Source organism: Myodes glareolus, chromosome 18 (assembly GCF_982192425.1).
Source record: "Myodes glareolus chromosome 18, mMyoGla1.1, whole genome shotgun sequence".
In the NCBI taxonomy this organism is placed as follows: domain Eukaryota; kingdom Metazoa; phylum Chordata; class Mammalia; order Rodentia; family Cricetidae; genus Myodes; species Myodes glareolus.
The window spans coordinates 37400931-37422061 of NC_142043.1; the positions used below are offsets into that span (position 1 = coordinate 37400931).

At 40.8% G+C, this 21131-nt stretch overlaps 1 long non-coding RNA gene across 1 annotated transcript; it reads right to left on the minus strand.

The window, feature by feature from the left end:
• Positions 1 to 14580: 14580 nt before the first annotated feature.
• Positions 14581 to 15644, minus strand: LOC148119117 (uncharacterized). Its single transcript, XR_015735405.1, has 2 exons — positions 15536 to 15644; positions 14581 to 14989 (listed from the first exon to the last, which is right to left on the minus strand). It is a non-coding gene; the product is annotated as an uncharacterized LOC148119117 (long non-coding RNA).
• Between the last annotated feature and the right edge of the window lie 5487 nt (positions 15645 to 21131).

A 21131-nucleotide genomic window follows, 5' to 3' on the forward strand; every position in this document is an offset into this window, starting at 1 on the left:
ACCATGTCTTGGAAAAAAAAAAGTGTTGCTTTGGGAAGGCTCCATTAATTCCTATGGAGATGTGATAAGCCAGCAGAACTGGGCTCTGCTTGCTCTCTGATCTCTTCCTCCTGGTGCTCCCACTGTTGCCATGACATTCATCACGAGGTTCTCGCCAAAGCTGAATTGATGCCAGCATCATGCCCTTGGACATCCAGATCTGTGACTAGATCAACTGCTTGTCTTTATAAGTCCCAGCTTTAAGTATGTTGTGATAGCAGCTATAATGATAAATTTCAATTGTGAGTTTGATTGGATTAAAATGTCTAGTGGAGCTGGAAAGATGGCTCAGCAGTTAAGAACACTTGGTCCCTTGCAGAGGACCCAGATTTGACTCTCAGCATCCACATAGTGGCTCACAAGCATCTGTAACTTCAGTTCTAGAGGATATGATGTCCCCTTCTGGATGACTCCTTAGGCAATGCACACTCAGGGTGTACGTACATACATAATGGCAAAACACTCTGATGCATCGAACAAAAGTAAACAAATGCAAAAGAAAATAAAAGAAATGCCAAGGAACCGATGTGACATAATTTTGGGTGTGCCTGTGAGGGTGTTTCAAAGGAGGATTAACTAAAGGGGAAGATCTGCTGTGAGTATGGGTGACATCACCGCAAGTTTGGAGGCCAACACTGAATAAAAGGTATGCAGTGAGAAAGCCACCATTCCCTTGCCTTACCATCCACAATGTACTGCATACCTTCAGACCAAAACATATGAACCGAAACATGTCTTACCCCTTACGTGGATTTTTGTCAAGGGTCTCTAGTCACAGTGATGGGAAAAACAACTGATACAGAAAATTGGCCCTTAGAAGTAGGTCCATTGTGACTATTGGCTGGCCTGGTGACCCCAGGGCCTTTCAAATTGGCTTTTGGGAAGAATGAAGAATTTAGACCCATGGGGTAGCTCTTGTAGCCCATGAGTCTAAATTCTTAACCAATGCTGTAAGCAGAGCTTGATGAACCATTCTGGTGGGAGCTCAGAAAACCAAAATGCCTGTAGAAATATGACAGTAAAAGATGCGCTCGTGGGGTTTCATAGGGGAGCAGGAAGTCTATCAGGAATTGAACTAGAGGCTGTTCCTGTCATATTCTAGCAAAGAATCTGACTGACTGCACCCCGTTGCGTCCTGAGAGTCTGGATGAAGCTGAATTCAAAGCTGATGCATTAATTTGTTTGGTGGAAGAAATTTCTTCCTCCTGTGGACTCCCTCAGCCCCCTCTAGTTCATCCCCATTCCTAAGCATCCTGGAGTCCTCAGGTCACACTGGACAGAATCTCAGAAGTATTCCCTACCAGACAACATACAGCCACCACAACCTCCTAAGAACCAGAGAAGACAGCAGTAAGCAAGGAACAAAACTGTAATGATTGTGCTGTCTCTGTAAGAGACAAGCCACGCCCACTCCCTCCCCCATCGGCTGAGGCAGGCTGATCTTCAGCTTCCGGCCTGAGCACTCTCTCCTTTATCATCTCAGAGGCAGCTTCTGCCTCTCTCCCCTCTTCTCCCCTTCCCCGCTTCTCTCTCTCTCTCTCTCTCTCTCTCTCTCTCTCTCTCTCTCTCTCTCTCTCTCTCTCTCTCCTCTTCTCCCCTTCTCCCTCCCCCCTCCAGAACCCCCTTGAATAAATATTCTACCTCATTCTGCATGGCGTACCTATCCATGTCTCTGTCTCTTGCCTGCCTGCCACATGTCTCCTTGCCTGGGACCAGCTACTGCTCGGGGATGGGCAGCCATCTCTGCCTGGGACTGGCTGCTCTCGGGGACCACTACCTGCTGCTACATGGCCCACTACCACTGTTTGGGGACCTACAGCATTTCTGCTGCCTACTACCACCAGGGATCCTGCAGCATTTTTAATAAATGCATAACAAAAACACCCTCCCAACAAAGACAAGACCAGATAACAGCACCTAGATTTATAATCTTCCCAACCCAGGTGCCTGGACAACGCCTTAAAAACACAATCAATAGCAGCCAGTACGTCCCTACAAGAGCCCAGCAGCCCTGTTACAGCAGATACCAAGAAATGCAATGGAACTGAAGCACAAAACAAAGACATTAAAGTAGACTTTAGCAATGAGATAGACTTCTTTAAAGAGGAAACGCGTAATCTATGCAAACCGACAGTGGAAAGAAACAGATAAAACAGTTCAAGACCTGAAAGTGGATATAGAATCAATAAAGAAAATCCAAACCGAGGAAATTCTGAAAATGAAAAATTTATAATCTAGAACAAGACTTCAGAGGCAAGCCTCACCAACAGAATACAAAAAATGGAAGTTAGAATCTCCCGCATTGAAAATAATATAGAAGAAATGGATACATCAGCAAAAGAAAATGTTAACTCTAAAAAAAAAATCTAGGCACAAAACATCCAGGAAATCTGGGACACTGTGAAAAGATCAAGTCTAAGAATAATACAAATAGAGGAAGGAGAAGAAACCCAGGTCAAAGGTACAGAAAATATTTTCAACAAAATTAATGAAGAATGTCAGGGACCAGCCTTGACAAAAATACCACTTGCCAGAGTAGGGGCATTGAAATTTAGAAATATTAGTAAGGAATATGAAAACAAGAAAATAATAAGACAGAAAAACATACAATAATACTGGGAGGGAGTTCCAGTGAATATTGAAATCACCCGCATTTAATTTCCAATTGCTTAAAATACCCCTGATCCCAAAAGGTAGGAATAAGACAAAAAACTGCATTAACATGATACAAGAAAATGAACAAACCAGTTGAAGGTTGTGGGCCACCTCCATAGTTAAACCTTCTGTTGCTAGAACAAAACAAGTCACACTCACACCCTAGACCAAAACATTCTGTAGGCAAACCACTCCCTGGATGGAATCCAATGTTACCTCCTTAAGACAACTGGAACCTTAGTTGGATCCTTAGACTTTTGTTTGAGGTAGAAACATATCTACTTTTCTATTCCTGAAATACAAGGTCTGGCTTTTAGCCACATCTGTTGACAGTAACCTTGAGAGAGCAGAACTCTTTGGTCTAAATCTAGGTGGGACCTTTGTTTGAGGTAGAAACACAGTAACCTTGAAGGAAAAGAGGTGAGTTCTAAGTCTCTTACCTTTGGTTAAGGGGGAAATAGGTTCACATTTTTGGGCCTCCACAGAAGAAAATGTCACTGACCTAAAGAAAGGCTGTCTATCAAGGCACAAGAAGCATACAGAACACCAAACAGGTTGGACCAGAAAAGAAAGTCCTAACTGGGTGGTGGTGGCACACATCTTTAATACCAGCACTCAGGAAGCAGAGGCAGGGGGATCTCTGTGAGTTCGAAGCCAATCTGATCTACAAGAGCTAGTTCCAGGACAGGATCCAAAGCTACAGAGAAACCCTGTCTCTAAAAAGCCAAAAAAAAAAAAAAAAAAAAAAGAGGACTGGAGAGATGGCTCAGCGATTAAGAACATTGCCTGCTCTTCCAAAAGTCCTGAGTTCAATCCCCAGCAACCACATGGTGGCTCACAACCATCTGTAATGAGGTCTGATGCCCTCTTCTGGCCTTCAGGCATACACACAGACAGAATATTGTATATATAATAAATAAATAAATAAATATTTTTTTTTTAAAAAGAAAGTCCTGCTGTCACTGTTGGCACATAATAATGAAAATGCTAAATGTACAGAGTATTAAATACTAAACAGAGTATTAAATGCTGCAAGGGGAAAAGATAAAGTAACATATAAAGCAGATCTATTAGGATAATATCTGACTTCTCAGTTTGGACTCTGAGAGCCAGAAGGGCTTGGACAGATGTTCCACAGACTCTAAGAGACAGCAGATACCAGCCCAAGCTACTATAGACAGAAAACTTTCAAGCACAATAGACAGAAAAAGAAGACATTTCAAGATAAACCAAATTTAAGCAGTATCTCTTTACAAATCCAAACCTGCAGAAAGCACCAGGAAGAAAATTTCAACCGGATGAGATTAACCACACCCAAGAAAACACAAGAAAAAAATAATCCCAGGCAAGCAAATAAAAAATAGCAAAACCAAACCAAACCAACCCCCCCTCAAAAAAACCTCCAAATACCACAAGAACAAGATAACAGCGATCAACAAACACTGCTCATTGATATATCTCAAAATTAATTGTCTCAATTTCCCAATAAAAAGACATGGACAAACATAATGAATGCAAAATCTGTTCTGTCGAATCCAAGAAACACACCTTAACATAAAAGATAGAAAAGGATATTTCAAGCAAATGAACCTGAGAAGCAAGCTGGCATAGCCATTTTAATATCAGATAAAATAGACTTAAAACCAAAACTACTCAGAAGAAATAGGGATGGACACTACATACTTATAAAAAAAATCCACCAAAAAGACATTGTAATTCTTTTAACATCCATGCATTAAGCATAAGGGAACCCAGGTTCATAAAAGAAATATTCCTAAAACTTAAACCACTATTGACCCTCACACACTGAAAATGGGTGACTTCAATACGCCACTTTTGTCAACAGACAAGTCATCCAGGTACAAACTAAACAGAGAAATGCTGAAGCTAATGGATGTCATAAACCAAATGGACCTAGCAGATAGTTACAGACCATTTCACCCAAACACAAAAGAATAGACCTTCTTCTCTGCACTTGATGGGACTTCCTCAAAAACTAAATACATACTTAGATACAAAATATTTCTTAACAAATACAAGAACATTGAAATAATACCCTGAGCCCTATGAGAACAACATGGGTTAAAGCTGGATTTCAACAACAGAAACGATAGAAAGCTTGCAACCCACAGAAACTGAACAACTCTCTACTGAATGAAAAATGAGACAAGACAAAAATTAAGAAATTTGCAACTGTCTAGAACTGAATGAAAATGAAAACACAGCTACCAAAAATTATGGGACACAATGAAGGCGTTTTAAGAGCAAATTCCTAGCAATAAGTACCTACATAAAGAAATTGGAGAGATTTCATTCTGGTAACTTAATAGTACACCTGAAAGCTCTACCACAGAAAGAAGAAAACACACCACACACACACAAAGGAACATAAAATAAGAAATCAAACTTGGGGCTGAAATCAATAAAATAGGAAGAAAACAATATAAAAATCAATAAAACAAAGAGTTGGGCTGGGCGGTGGTGTCACATACCTTCAATCCCAATACTTGGGAGGCAGAGGTAGGCTGATCTCTGAGTGTGAGAACAGCCTGGTCTACAATAGCAGGATAGACTACAAAGCTACAGAGAAACCCTGTCTTGAAAAACCAAACCAAACCAAACAAACAAAACAAAACAAAGAGCTAGTTCTTTGAGAAAATTAGTAAGATTGACAAACCCTTATCCAAACTAACTAAAAGGCAAAAAGAGAATATCCAAATTCACAAAACTAGAGATGAACTAGTTATGTGCAGGCATAACTGACACAGAGGAAATCCTAAGGACATTCTTTAAAAACTTGAACTCCACTAAATTGGTAAATCTAAATGAAATAGATTATTTTCTTGGCACATGTCCGCTCCAAAGTTAAACCAAGATCAGATAAGCAATTTAAACAGACCTATAATCCCTACTGAAATAGAAACAGATATTAAAAGCCTCCTCCACCCCCCTGCGAGAGGCCCAGGGCCAGATGGTTTTAGCACAAAATTCTACCAGACTTTTAAAGAAAAGTGAATGCCAATATTCCTCAAATTATTCTGGAAAAAAACCAGAAGAAATATTATTCAATTTGTTTTATGAAGCCACAGTTACCTGATACTTCAACCATAAAGATACAACAAAAAAGGAAATTACAGACCAATTTCCCTTATGAATTTAGATGCAAAAATTCTCAATAAAATATTTGCAAACCAAATCAAAGACCAGACCAAAAAAATTGTCCACAATAATCAGGTCGGCTTCATCCCAGAAATGTAAGAATGGTTCAATATATGTACATTCATCAATGTAATCCTCCATATGTACACACTGAAAGACAAAAACCACACAATCATCTCTTCAGATGCAGAAAAACCTTTGACAAAATACAACATCCATTCATGTTAAAAAGTCCTGGAGATATTAGGAATACAAGGAACATATGTCAACATGATATGGACAATTTACAGCAAGCCTGTAATCAATATCAACTTATGTGGAGAGAAACTCAAAGCTACTCCACTAAATTTAGAACAAGACAAGGTTGTTCACTGTCTCCAAACTTAGTCAACACAGTACTTAAGTATAAACAGAGACTGTACTTTTGTTCCCGGTTGCCCAGACCCGAATAACCACACAGAAACTATATTAATTACAACACCGTTTGGCCTATTAGCTCAGATTTCTTATTAACCAACTCTTACATCTTAAATTAACCCATTTCTATTGTTTTATATTTTACCACGAGGCTTGTGGTTTGTTATCTCTTGCTTCTTCTGTGGCTGCATAACATCTACTTGACTCTGCCTTCTTTCCTCTTCTATCTCTGCTTGGATTTCCACCTTGTTATATTCTGCCCTGCCATAGGCAAAAGCAGTTTCTTTATTCCAATGGTAATAAAACATATACAGAGCATATAGAGGGGAATCCTACATCACTTAAGTCTTTGTTAGAGCAGTAAGACAACTGAAGGGGATCCAGGAAAAGCGATTTGGAAGGAAGGAAGGAAGGAAGGAAGGAAGGAAGGAAGGAAGGAAGGAAGGAAGGAAGGAAGGAAGCAACGAAGGAAGGAAGGAAGCAACGAAGAAAGGAAGGAAGCAACGAAGGAAGTCAAATCACCTTTATTTGCAGATGATGTGATAGTATACATAAGTGTTGTAAAAATTCCACTGGGAAACTCATATAGCTGGTAACAATTTCAGCAAAGTAACTGGACACAAAATTAACTCACAAAATCAGTAGCTTTCTATATACAAATGACAAGTGGACTAAGAAAGAAACCAAGGAAATAACATCCCTCACAATAGCTTCAAAAATATATAATATCTTGCATTAGCTATAACCAAACAAGTGAAATTGAAGAAATCAATCGAAGAAGCTATTAGAAGATGGGAAGATCTCCCATGCTCATGGCTCAGTGAGATTAAATAGGAAAAATGGCCAATCTGGAAAAAGTGATCTACAGATTCAATGCATTCCTCATCAAAATTCCAACCTAATTCATCACAGATCTTGAAAGGGCAATTTTTAGCTTCATATGGAGGCAAACAAAAACTCAGGAGAACTAAAATAATTTTCAATAAAAAGGAACTGCTGCAGAGATTGTCATCCCTGACCTCAAACTGTAGTGCAGCTATAGCAATGAAGACCACATGGGATAGCCATAAAAACAGATATACTGATCAACCGAATCTAACTGAAGACCCAGACATAAGTTCATATGCCTGTGGACACATTATTTTTTTAAATGAAGAAGCCAGAAACACACACTTGAAATAAATACATTATCTTCAACAAATGGTGCTGACCTAACTGGATGTCTGCAAGCAGAAGAATCCAAAGAGATCCATATCCATCACCATGCACAAAATTTAACTCCAAATAGATCAAGAACCTCAACATAAAAGCAGATACACCAAACCTGATAGAAGAGAAATTGGGGAACAGCCTTGAACTCATTGGCACAGAAAAGACTTTCTGAACAGGACACCATTAGTAAGATCAACAATCAATAAGTAGGACACCATAAAACTGAGAAGCTTCTTCATGGAAAAAGGACAATATTATTTGGACTAAGTGGCTACCTACAGAATGGGAAAGTATTTTAAACAACTCCACTTTTGATAGAGGCCTAATATCCAAAATATATAAAGAACTCAAAAATTGAATATCAAGAAAACAAATAAATCAATTAAAAACAGGTGCAAATCTAAGTAGAGAATTCTCAAAAGGGGAAATTCAAATGTCTGAGAAGCACTTAAAGAAATGTTCATTACCAACATCATTAGTCACCAGGGCAATGAGAATCAAAACTACTTTGAGATTCCTTCTTATAACGTCAGAATGGCCAAGGTCAGTAAAACAAATGACAGTTCATGCTGGTAAGGATGTGGAGAAAGGAGAACACTTGTGCATTGCTGGTGAGAGTACAAACCTGTGGAAATCACTGTGGAAATCAGTGTGGTGGTTCCTTAGAAACATGGAAATTAATCTACCTCAAGATCTAGCTATACCACTTGTAGGCATATACCCAAAAGTCATTTCATCCTACCACAAAGACACTTGGTCAGCCATGTTCATTGCTGCTCTATTCATAATAGCCAGGAATTGAAAATCTAAGTGTCTGGCAACAGACAGATGATTAAAGAAATTTTGGTACATTTATACAATGAAATATTACTCTTTGGTTTAAAAAAATGAAATTATAAAATTTGCAGATAAATGTGTTGGGTTCATGGGAGAGTCGCTCAAAGATGGGGACAGACCACCAAAGTCTAGTAAACCAGAAGCAAACTTTATTCCAGGAAAAAAAATAAAACTTCATGTGGCAGAAAAAAATTATCAGCTAGCTGAGACTACGGTCAGAGATGGACTTGTAAGGTTGTTGCAAAGAATGGTTTCTGAACTCTCCCTTTTTATAGTAAGAAGTAACAACTATTATGCATAAACAAAGGAATTTTTACAATCTCAAGGTAAAACTCAGAAATAATTTTTTTTTTACAATTTTCATTTACAGAATTTTTCAGTTAAACTAGTGTTTGTATTTAGCCCATTGTTTTTTTCCTGGCAGTTTCTGCTAGTGTTTACCAAAGCTCTGCACTTCCTCTGATACTGCTAGTTTCACATACCAGGGAAGGGTATGGGACAATGCACAACCAAAAAGTCAGGTACATCCCATCATTTAAAAGCTAACTCACCTCATACCTGTTGTTGGTCACGGGTGACCAGAGTGTTATCTTAGGGCTAATTCTCAGTTTGCAGAGCAATCCTCAGTTTGTACAGGACTGCTTCAGGCTTGCAGACTGAGCTACTTGTTGTAAAACAAATAACCCACTGTTAATAGCTGCTGAGAAAGCTGCTGGCAGTCTGCTCTCATTCTCTTAGGCTTACAACTTTATTTTTATCTTCTTATTTTTGGAATCCACATTTCTATATTCTTATTCTTTTTTAAAAAATTTTTATTGAGCTCTACATTTTTCTCTTCTCCTCTCCCTACCTCTCCCCTCCCCTTCAATCCTCTTCCAAGGTCCCCACGAACCCAATTTACTCAGGAGATCTTGTCCTTTTCTATTTCCCACGTAGATTAGATCTATGTATGTCTCTCTTAGTGTCCTCATTGTTGTCTAGGTTCTCTGGGGTTGTGAATTGTAGGCTGGCTTTCTTTGCTTTATGTTTAAAAACCACTTATGAGCGAGTACATGTGATAATTGTCCTTCTGGATCTGGGTCACCTAACTCAAAATGATGTTTTCTAGCTCCATCCATTTGCCTGCAAAATTCAAGATGTCGTTATTTTTTTCTGCTGTGTAGTAAGGGACTAGGGAGGAAGAACAAATCTCTTGAGGAAGGAGAAATCATTAAGGATAGGGGGTGACTGGAACATGCTGATCAGACAGGGAGGGGAGGGAAGGAGAGGATGACAGGGGGACTAGCTAAAATTAAGGGCCATTTGAGGGGTTGTACGGAAACCTAATACAATAGAAACCTGCTAAATTACACACATATAAATTATATATGAAGATGATCTAAATAAAATCACCAAATAATGGACGATATAGAGTCTCAACTGGGCATCTCTCATCACCAAATGAAGCTTCAGTACCAGGAATGGTTTACATCTAATTGACTTGTTGACCAAAGGGGTTCCCAAGGAAATCCCTAAACAATGCAGGGAATTGCAAAGGCTACAGGTTGCTCTCCACAAACTGACTGCAAGAATCTATTGCTGAAAATAACACCTACACTGTTATGGATTTGCTGCAAGTCCCCACAAACCAAGGTGGTTGGTCCCCTGGGCATCCCCGGCGGCTAGCCATGTGGGTGGCGGGTGGGCAAGGGGCAGACTAATAGGCACACCACGCAGATGGGTTTGCTACAAGCTGCCAGGGTCCCAAGCAGAGAGGGCGCACGAGACCACGCGGCAGGCTCCATGTGACTGCAGCGGGCAGGCGAGAGAGATGGATAAACATATCATACAGAGTAAAGTTAGGTTAAACATTTATTAGGTGGGTTATGGAAGGGAAGGAAAAAAGGGGAAAATGGGGAGAGAGAGAGAGAGAGAGAGAGAGAGAGAGAGAGAGAGAGAGAGAGAGAGGAGGGAGAGAGGGAGAGGGACAGAGGCAGCCTTTTCAGGGTCAGGAAGAAGGAAGATGCAGCTCTCAGGCTGCAAGCAGGAAGGGAGTAGGCGTGGCTTGTCTCTTAAAGGGACAGAATATTACATACACAACTCATTGAACACAGAGAAATAGAGTTTTCACCCAGACTGGCTAGTGCTCTTGGTACTACAAGGTACTCTGTGTACTACTAAAGGGAAAATGTAAATAGCTCCCCTCTCCCCACCTACAAAATCTTCGATCTTTAATAGTGTCATCATGTCTGTAAGATCTGCTTGTGCAACAAGCACAAAGCTTGTGGGAGTCACCAAGCAACATCTGATTTAATTTAAGGCCCACTTCATGAGATAGAACCCATGCCCATTGCTGCTTAGGTGACCAAGACTAAATAGTTCAGGGGCACAGGGAAAAACCAAATACTACTGTTCCATAAAAATAATGTAGAACTCAAACGTCTCCTGATGACATTCTGCTACGTTCATAGATCAGTACCTTGCTCAGTCGTCCTTAGAGAAGCTTCCTCCTGCATTAGCTAGGAACAAATACAGAGACCCACAGCTAGGCAATACGCAGAGAGTGAGAGACACCGTGGAACACTCAGCTCTAAATGGGATGTCTCTATCCAGTCTGTCCCGTCAGGGCTCAGGGAAGCCTGTGAAGGAGGATGTGGAAAGAGAATAAGGGCCATAAGGGATGGAGCACACTAAGGAAAAAAGGCCTTCCAAACACAGCAGCACTGTCACACGTATGAGCTCACAGAGACTAAGGCAGCATGCACAGGGCCTGCGCAGGTCTGCACTGGACGCTGCCCTAAAGCCGAAATAAATGAATACATGCGCTCATCACGAACCCAGACGCTATCTCCAACCAAGAACCACTTGCCAATGAAAAATCAGTTTCCTCCAAGGGAGTCTCCAGGAAGGAAACAAACTATTCTTAGGGGCAGGTGGCATGCCCACCAGGAGATGACCAACAGAAAGTGAACTCGGTATCATCTCTGGAGGTTTCTTGCCTCATAATGTCATGTCAGAGATTTTAAACATTTTATTTTATAATTACTGTTTTTCACCCTACAGGCTTTGCATATATATTTTATGGCTTCCAGTTTTGTGTTTTAATGGACTTCCTGAATGTGTGAATGTGTTGGTCTCTGTGTCTTTATCTGTTTTTTGTGCCTTTTCTTGGGCTCTTTTCCTTCTGCTCCTTTGTTTTGTCCTATTGTGATTTATTTGTTTTTATTATCTTATTCTATTACTATCTCTCAGAAGACTGTTTTCTAATGAGAGACAGAAGGGGGTGTGGGGAGAGGGAGGAGGGACTGGAAGAAGTAGAGAGAGGAGAAACTATAATCAGAATTATTGTATAACAATATTTTTAATGGAGAAAAATAAAGAAATCAAAGGAACAAAGACATTTTGAAATCTTTTAAAGTTGTTAGTATAATGTTTTTAAAAGTGAGTAAGCAAAGATCCATCCATTCTGACCTATTTGTTTTGAGGAGATTTGGGCAGAAATTAGCCTGTGTGGTCCAGCTCTGTAGGCTCACAGGCAGATCATCTGCCTTTTTAACATCCCCAGCATGCAAAGTTCCAAGTATAAAGTTTCAGGAGAACACTAGACAACACGGGGTTCTCGGTCTGCATAGTTTCCATTTTTAGAGGCAAAAACATGAGCCCTAAACCCTAGTGTCTAGAGCTGGTGCTTTTTGTTTATGTTATATAAATACTAAATATGTTTTAGAAACGTTTGAAATATTTCAACCTCTTTCCAATGTTGCCTGGGTACAGTCTGATTAACTTAGAGTATGCATGAGGTTTAAACAAGTTTTTGGCAAACAATAAATAAAAATCGTTTTGACTTGCGGATAGCCTGTAGTCTTAGTTTAAGTTCTTTTGTTTTCATGTCATGGGAAGCGGGCAGTGAAGTGTGAAGAGAAAACATATTCTAGTCAGCAGTGAACTGGGAGATCAGAACAGGCGAAACATCACGTGGCTCAAGACAAGGGCTGACTGTAAAGCAGGACCTCTGCATAATATGGAAATTATTTGGGGGCAGTAGGATAAGAGGTTCTTATCCTGTCTTGTTAATTAATTGTGGCTAGGGACACAAAGCAGTATGGTTGCCTGATAGGGCTTATTTGTGTTTTGAAATATGATGGTCTTTTTTTACATCCTAATAAATATGAAATCCCCTGAGGGGGGGAATCCCAGAATAAAAGCAGATGAAGAGGTTGGAACAAGGTCGAGGCTGCATTGTCAGAAGGCAGGAAGGGAAGAGAGAACATTCAAGTGGACAGAGACAGTGTCAACCAATGGGAGAGGGTGGCTGCTTCTGCCACCTAACAGCTTTGTTGGATTTGATAGCCAGGTTCTGAAATAAATCTTTCTAAGAATGCCCGCTCTTCAGATAGATGGGGAGTTGACACCCTGAAACATGTGACCGCGGGAGATGATAATATGCTGCTCCAAAATAAGCCTCTTTTGCGTAAAGAATATTCTGAGCTGATTATTCTGGGAAACAGCAGTCACAACGGATGCTCTTAAAAGAGAAGTTATCTCTGTGTAAGAGAAAAATCACATCTAAAAAGGAAATATTCACGCGTAAGACAGCCTCTGTCTGCAGCCAGGAGAAGGGATGAGCAAAATAACCAGCTGGAAATTCTTACCAACTGGAGCCTAACAAGCCTCACTCACTGTATTTCTTGGACTGCTCCCCATAACCACGCCCACACCATAACCAGCCTTCTCAGAACTTAAACTTCCGGTTTGAGATTTGCTCCTCTTTCCTGGTACCTCCCTCATACACAAGAGGCATATTTATTAGTATGTCTGTGGAGCTATAACAAAATATCCAGGGCTAGGCAATTAATAAAGAATGGAAATGTATTTCATACAGTTATGGAAGGTGAGAAGTCTGATAACAACATGCTGGCACTGTCTGGTGAGGGTGCTCTCTGCATCCAAGAGGGCACCTTTATTCTTCTGGAGGTGCAGAGCACTAAGAACAGGCTCCCTATCAACCTGAATGAGGACCCACTCTCAAAATTTAAACACCACCCAAGTCCATCCTTGAATACTTTTGCCACATACATTTTGTTTCAACCTGAACTAAAGCTGTTTCTTTACGAACCGGAGACGCCGCCCTTAAAATCGTAAGGCGATTTCACGACACTTCAACTTGCTTTTCATTTGTTAATTTATCTTTCTTCATAGGGGTCAGCCCCACCTAGGTAAATGTATCTTTCCTTTCCCTATCTTAATTTACGTTGGACCAAAGGTGTTCCTGAAGGCTGTCAGGTGCCACTAGGGAACTTAGCAAGTTATATTTTGAACACGGAAATTTATCAGTGCTTTACAAGTCAAGCTTTTTACATCCTGCAGATTAAAGTTCAGTTCTTTGAAAGCCTGATGAGTTTTAATATTATAAACGTTTACAAAGGGAATCTAGTTTAACGTGAGAAGAAGAAAGTGTTCTTAGTTTAGCTCTCTGGCATATGCATTATTCAAATGGTTGATGCTCCACGTAATGAGGTCACTTGTTTCGATAAGGTACACCTTACCTGGGCAATGGTGGCACACGCCTTTAATCCCAGCATTCGGGAGCCAGAGGCAGGCGGATCTCTGTGAGTTCGAGGCCAGCCTGGTCTTCAAGAGCTAGTTCCAGGACAGGCTCCAAAGCTACAGAGAAACTCTGTCTTGAAAAACAAAAACAAAAAAACAAAAAGAGAACCGCCCCTTGAAGCCCTGCCCATGCTGTAAGAACTTCACCTGGAGCATCACCCAAATTGCTGACCTGATTATTTAGATGGCTGTACTTTAGTTTGTTTCCAGAAGCTGTTACCAGAGCACGTAAAATACCATTTTATATATGATTTTTCTTTTTTAAATTGTGCTATAAAGAACTTACTCCATCTATGCATACAGAGCCTTCTAAATCTTTTAAAGAGCTGCATGTATTTACATGTTACTAGTCAAGTTCCTCTACAATTTTGTCTGTGATGCACAACGCACCCCTCCATCTGATTATAAGACTCTTTTTTTTGTTGTTTGCTTTTTAGTACAGGGTTTCTCTGTAGCTTTGGAGCCTGTCCTGGAACTAGCTATTGTAGACCAAGCTGGCCTCGAACTCACAGAGATCCTCCTGCCTCTGGCTCCCAAGTGCTGGGATTAAAGATGTCTGCCACCACTGCCCGGCAAGTCTCTTTATGAAGTTCTAATATACTTATATATATTTTTCCTGTTCGTGTTGGTTGTGGTACCTTGATAAAATATAGAACTTTTAAAAATGGACTGCAATTTGTTAATCTTTTCCTTTTATGGTTTTATTATTTTAAGTTTTGCTTAAGGGCCAATTTTCCAGAGGCAGTAAGTATTGCTTTCCCAGAAGACTTAAACCGGGTTCCCAGCACACGTATGGGGCAGCTCAAAACTGCTTGTCAGTTCAGTTCCAGGGGATCCCAAGCCCTCTTCTGGTCTCCTCAGACAACCACACTTCTGTGAACGCTGTCCCACAAGCATGTGAAGAAGTCAAGGGATGATTTCCAGTCGTGGTGCACATTTATCTTCCACCAGGTCTGAGGCCAGGTCCCTGCTTTAGTGCAGCTCTGTTGGGTGCTCCAGACTGGCTGGCTCATAAACGTCCCAGAGGACTGTCCAGTCTCCACCTCCCAATCACTGAGGAATGCAGGGACACCTCCTGCACATCCTGTTTGGGTTTTTAACAGAAAACAAAAACATGGTTTCTTAGTCAGTTCCTCCGGCTTACTCAGTAAGCACTATTTAGCTGCTAAGCCCCTCTACCATTTTCTAATGTAAGTTTATATATAAGCAGCCACATATCTCTGCGTTTCATAATTTTCTTTTTTTCAGTCCAGAGTTCTAGCATGTTGGGGAAGCAGCTCACCATTGAGACACGCGCCCAGCCTTTATGTTCTTTTAGATGTTGGGCAAGTATGGCTTCAAGGAGAGGCAGGACAAAACAAAGAGTACACAAAATTTTGGGGCAGTGGTTAAAGGTGCTTGTGGCCAAGCCTGATAACCTAAGCTTGACTGTAACATGAGTGAAGCCTGCTTGTTTGGGGGTTTCTTTCCCGCCCTGCCCCCCAGCTATTTAGTCCCAGAGAAAAATCACACAAGAGATCTCTATGAGTTATAAAGCTGATTGGCCCATTAGGTCTGGCTACTTATTAGTTAACTCTCTTATCTTGATTAACCCATTTTTCTGATCCATGTTAGCCATGTGGCTCAGTACCTTTTTCAGTGGGGCAGCTCACATCCTGCTGCTTCGGTGATCTGGGCAGAAGTGGGAGGAATCAACTTCCTCCTCCCCAGAATTCTCCTGCTCTCCTTGCATCATTTCCACTTCCTGTCTAGTTTTCCCACCTACACCTCCTGCCTGGCCAATCAGCGTTTATTTAAAACATGATTAACAGAATACAGACAATTCTCCCACACCACTTGACCCTTGGGAACCACATAGTTGAAGGACGGAACCTATTTTTGCAAGTTGTCCTTTGATTTCCAGACACACACATGGCACCAATATTCCTTCACACATTTACACATAGACACAGACTCTCTCTATCTTTCTCTGTCTGTCTCTCTGTCTGTCTGGTCTCTGTGTGTGTGTGTCTCTCTCTCTCTCACACACACATGCATACACATGGAAAAAAACAATTTAAACAAAGCTTATTTTATCGAAAATAGCAGATTATGACATTTTTGGTTTATGATCATGTGGAAACCACACCTATCCAACAGAAACTAATTCATAATTTGAATTTTGGTTCTTTCTTGAGTTAGCAGTATGCGGCACAATCCCAACTTGCAATGTGAGGCAGCACAAAAGGGACACAACTCCCTGCCAACCTCATAATCACCAGGGTAAAGGGTAGGCAGTTGCCGAGCCGGGATGTCCGTCAGTTGGGTGTACTAAGTATTGTTCTTTTAAAAGAGGCGGGTGTGTTCCCTGGCAGGCTCACAGAGCAGCCGCTAGTCCGACAAGGATGGCTGTGGGTCCCTGCAAGATCTCCAGGGTGGCAGGCTGGTCCCGCCATGCGGCGGGCGAGTCATGCGGGCGGGTACAGGGGATAAAAGGCTCACAGGACATAGTAAATAGACGTAAGGCTAAGAATAAGCTAAATATTTATTACTTAAAGAAGAGGGAGACATTTATTACTTAAAAAGAAGGAAATAGAGAAACATGGAGAGAAACATAGAGAGAGACAAAGACACGTGTGCACATGCCAAGAGACGGGGGACAGAAGAGGTAGAGTTAAGATGGCGGCGAGGGAGGTCAGAAGTGGCTGGGAGTGGGCGTGGTTAGGCCTTAAAGGGACCAGAGTATAAGGAATAACACTAAGTACATTTTCAACTTGTGCAGTTTTAACCCCATCCTAAGTGAAGGCACATCTCTACTCAGATGTCCTGGACACAAGAGGTTCGCTGTTCCACAAAGACCCTTAGGGAAAGGCACCAGGATGGCCAGGAAGCAGGAGGCAGAGTTGAAGGTAAGGTGAGTCTGAAGATAAGATAAAGCCTTTGTTGGGGTTTCCGAGAAAAGGCAGGTAGAAAAGTGAGCAGCACAGGGTTGCCTGGTTGCAATAGTTTTTCCAGACTTCAGGAAATAGCTGTGCTTCCTACTTGCCTGTCCCATTGCTCTGGGACCTCTTCTTCTGGGGTATTAAGTACCCCAGAAGTACTTAATACCCCAGAAGTATGGAGTTTATACGGCTCTAGACTGTTAGTCTATACATGGAAGGCATTGTGTTTGTCAGCTTTCCATACTGTGACAAGATACTGAGGTCAACATCAAAAATGAGGAAAGTTTGCTTGCATGCCTAAGAAAATCACACCTGAAAATAGCTTTCTCTAAATCTGACCATTTGTTAAGCACTCCATCAGTTTCCAATCGATACTTTTTCTTGTGGACAGGCACCATTTGGAAGCAGTGTGAGGGGTTTCGACTTTAACATCTTGATTTTACTTTTTATTTCTTTGTCTAGAAAATTCCTTTGTGTCTGTATTATTCTGCTTGAATTACCACAACAAAATACCATAGACTGTGGCCTTCAACAGCAGAGATCTGTATTTTCACAGCTGCGCAGGGTTGGTTTCTGGTAAGCTGCCCTCCGTGGCTGTGGAAAGATCTCCTTTCCCATGGTGCCCTCTCAGGCCTTTCCTCCACGTCCCTGAAAGCCTGGGAGAGATCTCTTACAGCTCCAGAGATCTCTTACAGCTCCACTGAACTGTATACTGATGGTTCTACTTCTACATACAGTTTATCTGAGGCACGCACCTTCAACACAATATAAATTGCGGAGGGCACAACAGAGCTCAAAGCAGTGTACAAGGAATAGTATTATAAGTACAGAGGGTTTTTTTCCCCTCTAGCTTCAGATTTTTGAATTAACATTCCATGTGATACTTTACACCTTGTCTTGAATATCTTAGGACTCGTGTGGACCAAATATGCATATGCAAATATGTGAGAATTAGTATGGGGCAAAACACGCTTGTTTTGGATTATTCGCTTCAGTGGTTTATTTGAAAAGCATGTGTATCTTTTCGACACACTCCAGATGTCCAATAAGCACCTGCTGGCAGACAACAGAGTCACCGCAAATGATTGCTACTAGTTACATGTTGAACATCTCCAGTGTTTGCAAGTGGTTGACCCTTAAAAGATGCTCCTTCATAGATGCCTTCGTTCAGTAAAGGCTTTCTGGGGGTCAATGAGTATATTTTAATATAAGTGGCATAGTCTGTGGCCTGTAAAGACCAGGTGCTATTCTTGAACTAAAATTTTACATATCATAATAAATATAAGTTTCTGTTTCTTGCTGACGTAAGGAAGGAGAAAAGATATTGTGATGAAAGCGGCGTCACAGTTCCCATTCCTTTATGAGTGGAATTTTTTTGGAAAACACTCTATTTAAAGACACAAATAATTCCTTCTGAGCCACTCTCACTCAAAAATATTCTTTCAAAAATAACACTTGTATTACTTTTTTGAGAATATCATACAATGTATTTGGATCATATTGACCCTCAATTTCTCCCTGTAGCTCCACCCAGATGCATCCTATATTAGTCAGGGTTCACTAGAGGAACAGAACATATAGAATTGTTCTCCATATGTCTATATTATGTATGCTGTGTTTGTGTTTTCGCATGCATGCTCACGTGTGTGTGTGTGTGTGTGTGTGTGTGTGTGTGTGTGTGTGTGTGTGTGTGAGAGAGAGAGAGAGAGAGAGAGAGAGAGAGAGAGAGAGAGTTATTAAAATGGCTTGCAGGCTTGTGGTCCAGCTAGTTCAACAATGGGTGCCTATGGATGGAAGGTCAAAGAGTCAAGCAGTTGTTCGGTCCGTGAGATTTGATGTCTCAGCTGGTCTTCAGTTCAGGATTAGAAGTGGGTCTTCCTACTTAGCCTGACTTAATTAAGAAAAACATCCCCCATAGGTGGGCACAGCCACTTGGGTTTTGGGTAATTCTTTGTAGGTAAGCTGACAACCGAGAATAGCCGTCACACATCCCTATCTCCTTTCCACCCCAACTTTGTCTTTGGATTCTTTTAAAACAACCAATGGACTCTAGCTGGGGCTTTCCACATGCTCCTAGCTGTGGGGCCATCCACTTGGTCACTCTATTGGGAGCTACGTACGTCCTTAAAGAAAACTGACGGCACCTCCTCTAGAAGCTGTCGCTCTTCATAGTTCCTCAGTCAGAGGTGGGGTTACAACCAGAGCATTGGTTGGCTTGATCCCAGGCAGGTCCTCTGGAGGCCGCCAGAGCCGTTTGTTGTGAGCTCACAAGGGAGGGAGTTCTGTCAGACACAGATGACACCTTCTCAATATGATACTACCCAACCTCGGTCTTACAATCTTTCTCCCCTTTCTCTATGGTGCTTAAGCCCTGGGGGCAGAGATAAAATGTAGATGTCCCATTTGTGACTGAACACCCCATAGACTCTTATTCTCTGCACTTTGGCCAGTTGTGAATTTCTGCATTAACATTACAAATACAAAGCCATCCATTGTACAAAGCAACTCCTTTGACGAGATCGGAGAGCGGCACTGATCAAAACTGTTCCTTAAAATTTCATTCATTTAAAAATTTTGACTCAGGTAAATTAAGTCAATGTTTAAAACAATTTAAATGATTTAGAAAATCCATCAAAGAAAAACAAATTAACATATTTGAGATACATTGTAAGCCTTCATTGGCTATTAGTTATCTTGTAACCTTTAACAGGGTAAAACTAATGATAAACATAATGAAAAACACCTAAAATACTTTTTGCCATTTTACTATCCTTTTGGCAAGAAATAGAAACTTTCATTCATTTACTTTCTGTCTCACAGGATTCCCAAAGCGCTTATTTTAGAAGTAGTAACTTATCAACCCAAATCTCATTGTCTATGGACCCACAGACAGACGACTCAGCTGCCCTTGGGACCAGTTTCTTGCTTTGGCCCTTAGCATCCGAGTGACGTCTGGCGAGTTCCTTAATGATTCCCGGATCTAGTTTCTCCATTCATAAGATTAGGACAGCACCAGTGTACTGTGCTTTTCTCCTTGACGATTACAAGCTCACCTACCTGAGATGATAACAGATCCCAGCGTGCATAAACTCAGCACATGGAATCAATTCATTATTATTATTATTATTATTTATTATGTAACCATGCTATCACGCTTTTTTTAATTACCAACTTAATTTGAAATATTTAACTTGTCTGTGGAAATGAATCTGAAAAAGTCTTAAAGAGGTAAATTTCCAACCATGATTATTTATGTATTTATCTAGTTTTGAGAGAAGGTTTCAATGTAGACCTGGCTGGTCTGGAATTCACAAGAGATCCACTTGTCTCCTGCCTCCCAAGTGCTGATATTAAAAGAGTGCTTCATCACAGCTGCCTGAGTCTGTAGAAAATTGTGTTTTGGTTGATAGATTACTTTTTAAAAATAATTTCTTTTATTTTTTGAGATCCTAATATAATTACACCATTTCCCCTTTTCATTTTCTCCCTCCCAACTTTCCCACACATCCCTCCAGGCCCTCTTTTAAATTTTCAAATTCATGGCCTTTCTCTTCATTGTTTATGCATGCATACACATAAAGAAAACCTTCTCAGTCCATATGTTATTTGTGTGTATGTTTTCAGGGCTAACCATTTAATATTGAATAATCAATTGGTGTGCTCTTCCCTGGGTAGGACTATTTCTCCCACTCTCTGCCTTCTTTAGTTCCCTATAGATCTTTGTGTGTGGTTGAGGACCCCATGTGCTTTCCCCATTAACATTAGCAAATCTACTGGTATCATCCTTGTTTGGTTCGTGTGTAAACATGTTGATTAATTACTTTTTTCTACAAAAGAGCTTTCTATGGTTAGACATGGAATAGAAAAAGGGTGAAATGATGAAATATTCTAATTGAACTTTGTCCCCCTGTAATGTTTATCCAATCTAGGACTTGAGGATTTGTTCTTAGATGTACCAAAGACTATGAGACAACCCTTGTTGCTACAGAAAAAATAAGCAGTTTCTTAGGAAGCACGACTTCAGCATACAAGGGTTTATGGGTTTATGTCCAGCGCTATGATTTAGAAAGAAAGGGGGAATAGGCCTTTCCTGAGTCAGAAGTTTTTCTCAAGTCATTATAGAATAACAATTATGACTCTCCACTTCTTATTTTTATTGCTGGCTTGACTCTACAATGCTTACACTAGGAGGATATTATTCTACAAATAAGGGCCCAGCATGACATTTATGAGAAAGCCTGGGTCCTCCTGCGCAAAGCTGATTGGTGCTCAGCCAATGGGCACTAGGATGCTGCCAATAAGGCT